We start from the raw sequence: 9,526 nt of genomic DNA on the forward strand, positions 1-9,526 counted from the left end.
GTATGGGCATCTGTTTTTCCCCACATCCGTGCCAACATTTTGTTGTTACCTGTGTTCTTGGTAATTGCTATTCTGACTGGAATGTAGTGGCATCTCAGTATAGTTTTATTTTGCATTTCTCTGTTCCCTAGAGATGTTGACCAGTTTTTTATGTATTTGATGATCTTTCCAATTTCTTCTTTTTTTTTTTTCTTTCTTTTTTTTTTATTGTAAACAAATGGGATACATGTTGTTTCTCTGTTTGTACATGGCACAAAGGCATACCATTTGTGTAATCATAAATTTACATAGAGTAATGTTGTTTGATTCATTCTGTTATTTTTTCCCTTCCCCCCACCCCTCCCACCCCTCTTACCCTCTATACAGTCCTTCCTTCCTCCATACTTGCTCCCCTCCCTAACCCTAACTCTAACCCTAACACTAACCCTTCCCTCCCCCCCATTATGTGTCATCCTCCACTTATTAGCGATATCATTCGTCCCTTGGCTTTTTGAGATTGGCTTATCTCACTTAGCATGATATTCTCCAATTTCATCCATTTGCCTGCAAATGCCATAATTTTATCATTCTTTATGGCTGAGTAATATTCCATTGTATATATATACCACAGTTTCTTTATCCACTCATCAATTGAAGGGCATCTAGGTTGGTTCCACAGTCTGGCTATTGTGAATTGAGCAGCTATGAACATTGATGTGGCTGTGTCTCTGTAGTATGCTGATTTTAAGTCCTTTGGGTATAGGCCAAGGAGTGGGATAGCTGGGTCAAATGGAGGGTCCATTCCAAGTTTTCTAAGGAATCTCCACACTGCTTTCCAGAGTGGCTGCACTAATTTGCAGCCCCACCAGCAATGTAAGAGTGTACCTTTCTCCCCACATCCTCGCCAACACCTGTTGTTGCTCGTATTCTTGATAATCACCATTCTAATTGGGGTGAGATGGAATCTTAGGGTGGTTTTGATTTGCATTTCTCTTATTACTAGAGATGTTGAACATTTTTCCATATGTTTGTTGATTGCCTGTAGATCTTCTTCTGTGAAGTGTCTATTCATTTCCTTAGCCCATTTGTTGATTGGGTTATTTGTATTCTTCGTGTAGAGTTTTTTGAGTTCTTTATAGATTCTGGAGATTAGCGCTCTATCTGAAGTATGATTGGCAAAGATATTCTCCCACTCTGTAGGCTCTTTCTTCGCATTGCTGATAGTTTCCTTTGCTGAGAGAAAGCTTTTTAGTTTGAATCTATCCCAGTGGTTGATTCTAGCTTTTATTTCTTGTGCTATGGGAGTTCTGTTAAGGAAGTCTGATCCTAGACCAACAAGGTGAAGATTTGGACCTACTTTTTCTTCTATAAGATGCAGGGTCTCTGGTCTGATTCCGAGGTCCTTAATCCATTTTGAGTTTAGTTTCGTGCATGGTGAGAGATATGGGTTTAGTTTCATTCTGTTGCATATGGATTTCCAATTCTCCCAGCACCATTTGTTGAAGAGGCTATCTTTTCTCCATTGCATATTTTTGGCACCTTTGTCTAGTATGAGAAAATTGTATTTATTTGGGTTTGTGTCCGTGTCCTCTATTCTGTACCATTGATCTACCTTTCTATTTTGGTACCAATACCATGCCGTTTTTGTTACTATTGCTTTGAAGTAGAGTTGAAGATCTGGTATTGCAATACCCCCTGTTTCACTCTTCCTGCTAAGGATTGCTTTAGCTATTCTGGGTTTCTTATTCTTCCAGATGAATTTCATGATTGCTTGCTCTATTTCTGTAAGATACGTCATTGGGATTTTAATTGGAATTGCATTGAGTTTGTATAGCACTTTAGGTAGTATGGCCATTTTGACAATATTAATTCTTCCTATCCAAGAACATGAAAGATCTTTCCATCTTCTAAGGTGTTCTTTAATTTCTTTCTTTAGTGTTGTATAGTTCTCATTGTAGAGGTCTTTCACCTCTTTTGTGAGATTGATTCCCAGGTATTTTATTTTTTTCGAGGCTATAGTGAATGGGGTAGTTTTCCTAATTTCTCTTTCCGAAGATTCATCACTTATGTATAAAAATGCGTTGGATTTATGGGCATTGATCTTGTAACCTGCTACTTTACTGAATTCACTTATGAGTTCTAAGAGTTTTCTGGTGGAATTTCCAGGTTCCTCTAAATATATAATCATGTCATCAGCGAACAGGGATAGTTTGAGTTCTTCTTTTCCAATTCGTATCCCTTTAATTTCTTTGGTTTGTCTAATTGCTCTGGCCAGAGTCTCAAGAACGATGTTGAATAAAAGTGGTGAAAGAGGGCATCCCTGCCTTGTTCCAGTTTTTAGGGGGAATGCTTTCAGTTTTTCACCATTTAGAATGATATTAGCCATGGGCTTAGCATAAATGGCCTTTACAATGTTAAGGAATGTTCCCACTATCCCTATTTTTTCTAGTGTTTTGAGCATGAAGGGGTGCTGTATTTTATCAAATGCTTTTTCTGCATCTATTGAAATAATCATGTGATTCTTGACTTTAAGTCTATTAATATGGTGAATTACGTTTATTGATTTCCTGATGTTGAACCAACCTTGCATACCTGGGATGAAGCCCACTTGATCATGGTGCACTATCTTTTTAATATGTTTTTGTATGCGATTTGCTAAAATTTTGTTGAGAATTTTTGCGTCGATGTTCATTAAGGATATTGGTCTGAAATTTTCTTTCCTTGATGAGTCTCTGTCTGGTTTAGGTATCAGTGTGATATTGGCTTCATAGAATGAGTTTGGGAGGGTTCCCTCCTCTTCTATTTTATGGAATACTTTGAGAAGTATTGGAATGAGCTCTTCTTTAAAGGTTTTGTAGAACTCGGCTGAGAACCCATCTGGTCCCGGACTTTTCTTTGTTGGAAGGCTTTTGATGACTCTTCTATTTCAGTACTTGAAATTGGTCTATTTAAATTGTTTATGTCCTCCTCATTCAGTTTAGGCAATTCATATGTCTCTAGAAACCTGTTGATGTCTTCAAAATTTTCTATTTTGTTGGAGTATAGATTTTCAAAATAGCTTCTAATTATGTTTTGTATTTCCATCCTGTCTGTTGTGATATTTCCTTGTTCATTCCGAATTTTAGTGATTTGGGTTTTCTCTCGTCTTCTCTTTGTTAGTGTGGCTAAAGGTTTATCAATTTTGTTTATTTTTTCGAAGACCAACTATTTATTTTGTCAATTTTTTGTATTGTTTCTTTTGTTTCAATTTCATTGATTTCAGCTCTGAGTTTAACTATTTCCTGTCTTCTACTACTTTTGGTGTTGGTCTGTTCTTCTTTTTCTAGGGCTTTGAGCTGTAGCGTTAGGTCGTTTATTTGTTGAGTTTTACTTCTTTTATTAAATGCGCTCCATGAAATAAATTTCCCTCTAAGTACTGCTTTCATAGTGTCCCAGAGATTTTGATATGATGTTTCTTTGTTCTCATTTACCTCTAAGAATTTTTTAATTTCCTTCCTAATATCTTCTGTTATCCATTCATCATATAATAGCATATTGTTTAATCTCCAGATGTTGGAATAGTTTCTGTGTTTTACTCTTTCATTTATTTCTAACTTCAATCCATTATGATCTGATAGAATACATGCTAGTGTCTCTCTCTTCTTGTATTTGCTAACATTAGCTTTGTGGCATAATATATGGTCTATTTTAGAGAAGGATCCATGTGCTGCTGAGAAGAAAGTGTATTCGCTCTTGGTTGGATGGTATATTCTATAAATGTCCGTTAAGTCTAAATTATTGATTGTGTTATTGAGATCTATGTTTTCTTTGTTCAATTTTTGTCTGGAAGATCTGTCCAGTGATGAGAGAGGTGTGTTAAAATCACCTAGTATTATTGTGTTATGGTCTATTTGGTTTCTGAAATTGAGAAGGATTTGTTTGACATACATGGATGAGCCACTGTTTGGGGCATAGATGTTATGATTGTTATATCTTGCTGATTTATGCTTCCCTTAAGCAGTATGAAATGACCTTCTTTATCCCTTCTGACTAACTTTGGCTTGAAGTCCACATTATCGGAAATGAGGATGGATACTCCAGCTTTTTTGCTGAGTCCATGCGCATGGTATGTTTTTCCCCATTCTTTCACCTTTAGTCTATGGGTATCTTTTTCTATGAGGTGAGTCTCTTGCAGGCAACATATTGTTGGATCTTTCTTTTTAATCCAATCTGCCAGTCTATGTCTTTTGATTGTTGAATTCAGGCCATTAACATTCAGGGTTATTATAGAGATATGATTTGGTTTCCCGGTCATTTGGTTCATTTTTTAAATTTTATTTATTTATTTTTTGACACAACTTGTTTCCTCCTTTATTTGACAATTCCTTTAGGATAATTCCTCCCTTTGCTGATTTGCTGCATTGTTTTTCATCTCTTCCTCATGGAATATTTTGCTGAGAATGTTTTGTAATGCTGGCTTTCTTTTTGTAAATTCTTTTAGCTTTTGTTTATCATGGAAGGATTTTATTTCATCGTCAAATTTGAAGATAAGTTTTGCTGGGTATAAGATTCTTGGTTGGCATCCATTTTCTTTCAGGGCTTGAAAAATGTTGTTCCAGGCCCTTCTATCTTTTAGGGTCTGGATTGAAAAGTCTGCTGATATCCGTATTGGTTTCCCCCTGAATGTAATTTGGTTCTTTTCTCTCACAGCTTTTAAAATTCTGTCTTTATTTTGTATGTTAGGTATTTTCATTATAATGTGCCCTGGTGTGGGTCTGTTGTAATTTTGTGTATTTGGAGTCCTATAAGCCTCTTGAACTTGATTTTCCATTTCATTCTTCAGATTTGGGAAATTTTCTGATATTATTTCATTGAATAAATTGTTCATTCCTTTGGCTCGTTTCTCTAGGCCTTCCTCAATCCCAATAATTCTTAAATTTGGTCTTTTCATGATATCCCATAGTTCTTGTAGATTCTGTTCATGATTTCTTACCATCTTCTCTGTTTGTTCAACTTTGTTTTCAAGGTTAAATATTTTGTCTTCAATGTCTGAGGTTCTGTCTTCCAGGTGTTCTATCCTATTGGATATGCTTTCTATGGAGTTCTTAATTTGGTTATTGTTTCTTTCATGTCAAGGATTTCTGTTTGGTTTTTTTTCAATATCTCTAACTCTTTATTGAAATGATCTTTTGCTTCCTGTATTTGCTCTTTTAACTGTCGATTGGTGCGATCATTCAATGCTTGCATTTGCTCTTTCATCTCATCGTTTGCTTCTCTGATCATTTTAATTATGTACATTCTGAACTCCTTTTCTGTCATTTCTTCTGCCATGCTGTCATTGGGTTTTATTGATGTAACATCTAGATTTGTTTGCAGCATTTTCTTTCCTTGTTTTCTCATATTGTTCAGGTATCAGTTGACCGCTGAGATATTGCAGATTTCCTCTATTGACTTACAATGTCCCTGAAGATTTCTATATATATCCCCCCTTGGCCTTCAGTACCCTGAAGTCTTGGAGGAAGTTGATAACGCGGTGCTCCACAAGGAAGCTGACTCTCTAGGAGTGGTGGCCTTCAGGAGGGGTATAATCCCTGCTAGTGGGCAGAGGTGCCTCCACTTGTTGACCAATGGTCATCCAAAGGTGACCTAGGCTGCGGGCTGAGGCAAGGCCTGTTTGGGCCTGTGTCTCTGGTTTTACCATCCTTGTGGGGAAACCTCATCCGGCAGGGAAGACTCACCCGGTGGGGAGGTCTCACTGGTCAGTACCCTCCTAGAGGTTCCCCTCAATTACAGCTACCGCCTGGGCTGGGCTGCCTTCCTCTGCAAAGTTCTCAGGGGCCCGGCCCTACCTCCTGGGCCTGGGAGCCTCACCCTTCACAGATGAATCTCCTTAGGCTGCCCCTCCTCAGAGAATCTGCCCGCAGGCCTGGAACCTTTGCTCCGCCCTAAGCCTGTCTCTGTGCGGCTCTTCCACCCAGAAGCCTCCTAGATCCTGGGACCCTGCTCTGCCTCTAATTGCCTGGCTATGCGGCCCCTCCTCTGAGCAGCCACCTGGGGCCCCGTACAATCTCTCTGAGTCCCAGAGACCCGCCACACGCCTCTTCCTCCAGACAGCCGCCCAGTATTCTGGTGCGGTCACTAGGAGTCCAAGAAACTCACTGCGTGCCTCCACCTCCCACCAACCACCCGTAGCCCTGGGCAATCAATCACTCCGAGTCGAAGTGACCCTCCCCGTTCCTCCTCCTCCTCCAGATAACCCCCCGAGTGTTCAGGAGTGGTCGCTGTGAGTGGCTCTGAATCAACGTGACCCGCTGCACGGGTCCTATGGGCAACCGCCCGGAGCTCTTGGTGCAGCCACTCAAGACCAAGCGACCCACCACGCTTCCTCTCCAGGCAGCCCCCCTGTGTTCAGGCGCTGTCCCTTTAAGTCCAAACAACTCACCACTCGCCTTCTCCTCTGAGCAGCCGCCTGGAGCGCTAATGCAGTCACTGCGAGTCCAAACGACCCGCCGCGCTTCTCTTCCTCCTCCGGGCAGGCCCCGGGGTTCAGAAGTGGTCTGAGTCCAAACAGCTCGCCACGCAGCCTCTCCTCTGGCAACCGCCTGAAGCTCTGGTGTAGTCACCCCGAATCCAAGCGGCCGCGTTCCTCTTCCTCCTCCTCGTCCTCAGTGCAGGCCCCGGGGTTCAGAAGCGTCGTTCTGAGTCCAAACAGCTTGCCGCGGAGCTTCTCTTCTGGCAACCGCCTGTAGCTCTGGTGCAGTCACTCCGAATCCAAGTGGCCACGCTCCTCCTCCTCCTCCTCAGGGCAGGCCCCGGTGTCCTGAGTCCACACAGCTCTCCTCGCCACTCCTCCCCTGGGCAGCCGCCGGAGCCCCAGTGGTTGCTCCGAGTCCCAGCGCTGTGCCGAGCGGCCTCCTTTTCGGCGCTCCTAGTTGTCTGAGTTCACTGCTCTAGCGGGGGGAGGGGCGTGTCACCGGCAGCTCTACTTCACAAAGTTTCCTGCGTTCCGGGACCACTGTCCCATCCGGGACGCCTCCCCAATGGGAGAGACTCACCCGGCTGCTTTGAGTTGGTCCCAAGTGTCTCAATATCTCCTCTTTTGAATCCTGAGTCCTGGAGCAACATGAAATGCAGCCACCCTCTAGGCCGCCATCTTGAAACTCCCCCAATTTCTTCTTTTGAGAAGTACTTGTTAAGTTTATTTAACCACTTATTGATTAGGATTTTTGTTTTTAGCTATGCAGCAATTAGGATCTTGGATTTGCTTTGCCACTCCCTTCCTGACATTCTCACATTGATAAATTCATTTTTTTGCAAAGTATATTCACAGGAGTGTAGCAAGTAAAATCATTTGTTTCTTTATTTCTTTTAGTTATGTATTTTCATCAAACCCAAGAAATATCATCAGAGAAAAGAATAAAATGTTCATTCCAAAATGTGATAAAAGGGAGGTATAGAAACTCTGGCATTAAAAACTTACATTTAGGAAAGAAGGGGAATGTGTAGGGGAGAGTAAAGGTCAGAAAATTTGCATGATTAATGTAATAAATGTGACATAGCTATACAATGAAATTTTTATCACGAATACATATCAAGAATATATGAAGTCTCAGAAAACACCTCAAGTTTTGGTAGTCAATTTTGAGAAGGGTTTTCAGTGTCTTGAAATTTTATCTTCACTGAATTTTTGATAACATAACTTTGCTGTGAAATGAAATTGGAAAATATAAGATGAAATCTATTGCCTGCTTTAGTTCCTAGCAATAAAAATTTGAAATGTAGCATTTGGTTAAATCTTCACTCAAATTTTGTTTAGACAAGAAATTTAATAATAAAAAATATTACTAAGTATGATCAGATTTTTTACTTAATGAAAAGTCTGTTCTTCTGCATTCAATGAAGAGTTCTTTGTGCCAGCACATAGCATTTTAATAAATGTAGGAAGATCTGTACTTATCCATTACTACTTAATCAAAAGTTAGGTATAAATATTTGATGAGAATTCAACATTTATAATTAATCTTTCAAAACCTTTTAACCAGATTTGTACCTTAAATAAATATGAGTACATTTTTATTGGTGAAAAATGTAACAAATACAGTCAAACTCACAAGTATTTATAATCTTTTTTCAAATCCTAGAAAATATCACTGTGCTCATTATACAAACAAGCTTTACAAAGGTAATAAGTGCAAACAAGTATTTCATCAGCGCTCAAAATTCAAAGAACTTGCAAGAGTCTTAAACAAAGTCACAAGCATTATTCAGTGCAAAAAAAAATTATATGAGAAGAATGCCCTTCAAGTTGAAGAAATGTGTTAAAGCATTTAAAGATTTCTTAACCCTTTATCACAGTAGTGATAAATGATACAGAAGTGAAGATTGTGGTAAAGCCTTTAATAAAGTCAGCCCTTAATAAATAGAAGAATCATGCTGGAGAGAAGCCCTTTACTTGTAATGAATATGGAAAAGCATTTATTTACATCTCAAAACTTACTGAGCACCAGAGAGTTCATAGTGATGAGAGACCATACAAATGTATAGAATGTGAAAAAGATTTTAAACACACCTCAGGCCTTACTCAACACCAGAGGATTTATACTAGAGAGAAACCCTACACATGTAAAGTATGTGGGAAAGCATTTATTCAAATCTCACATCTTAATCAGCACCAGAGAATTCACAGTTCTGAGACACCATATGAATGTAAGCAATGTGGCAAAGGCTTAAAGTATACTACACACCTCATTAGACACCAGAGCATTCGTAATGAAGAGAAGCCCTACAAATGTACAGAATGTGGGAAAGGATTTGTACAAATTTCAAACTTGACTGATCACCAGAGGATTCATAGTGATGAGAGACCATACAAATGTAAGGAATGTGGAAGAGATTTTAAATATATGTCGATCCTTACTCAAAACCAGAAGATTCATACTGCTCAGAGGCCCTATAAATATACAGAATATGGGGAACTACTTATTCAGCTTTTACAAATGTACAGAATGTGGGAAAGGATTTGTACAAATTTCAAACTTGACTGATCACCAGAGGATTCATAGTGATGAGAGACCATACAAATGTAAGGAATGTGGAAGAGATTTTAAATATATGTCGATCCTTACTCAAAACCAGAAGATTCATACTACTGAGAGGCCCTTTAAATATACAGAATATGGGAAACTACTTATTCAGCTTTTACACTGTACTCAACACCAGAGGGTTCATAGTGATGAGAGACCATATGAATGTAAGGAATGTGGCAAAGGCTTTAAGTATAGTACAGCCCTTACTCAACACAAGAGGGTTCATAGTAATGAGAGACCATATGAATGTAAAGAATGCAGCAAAGGCTTCAAGTGTAGAAGAACCCTTATTAAACACCAGATGGTTCATAGTGATGAGAGACCATATAAATGTAAGGAATGTGGCAAAGGCTTTAAGTATAGTACTGGTCTTGTTAAACACCAGAGGATTCATAATGATCAGAGACCATACAAAAGTAAGAAATGAGGCAAAGCTTTTAAACTCATCTCAACTCTTACTCAGCACCAGATTTTTTATACTG

The 9,526-nt window shown here is 39.4% G+C and overlaps 1 long non-coding RNA gene across 1 annotated transcript in view; it reads left to right on the forward strand.

Annotated features, from left to right (window-relative positions):
• Positions 1 to 8,532, forward strand: part of LOC306650420 — a 28,888-nt gene extending 20,356 nt beyond the window's left edge. The window contains exons 3-4 of the long non-coding RNA XR_013760923.1: positions 7,331 to 7,395; positions 8,100 to 8,532. This is a non-coding gene — a long non-coding RNA (uncharacterized lncRNA). The remainder of the gene's footprint in view (positions 1 to 7,330; positions 7,396 to 8,099) is intronic.
• The last annotated feature ends 994 nt before the right edge of the window (positions 8,533 to 9,526 follow it).

The sequence above is a fragment of the Sciurus vulgaris genome, assembly GCF_902686455.1.
Source record: "Sciurus vulgaris genome assembly, chromosome: 19".
In the NCBI taxonomy this organism is placed as follows: Eukaryota; Metazoa; Chordata; class Mammalia; order Rodentia; family Sciuridae; genus Sciurus; species Sciurus vulgaris.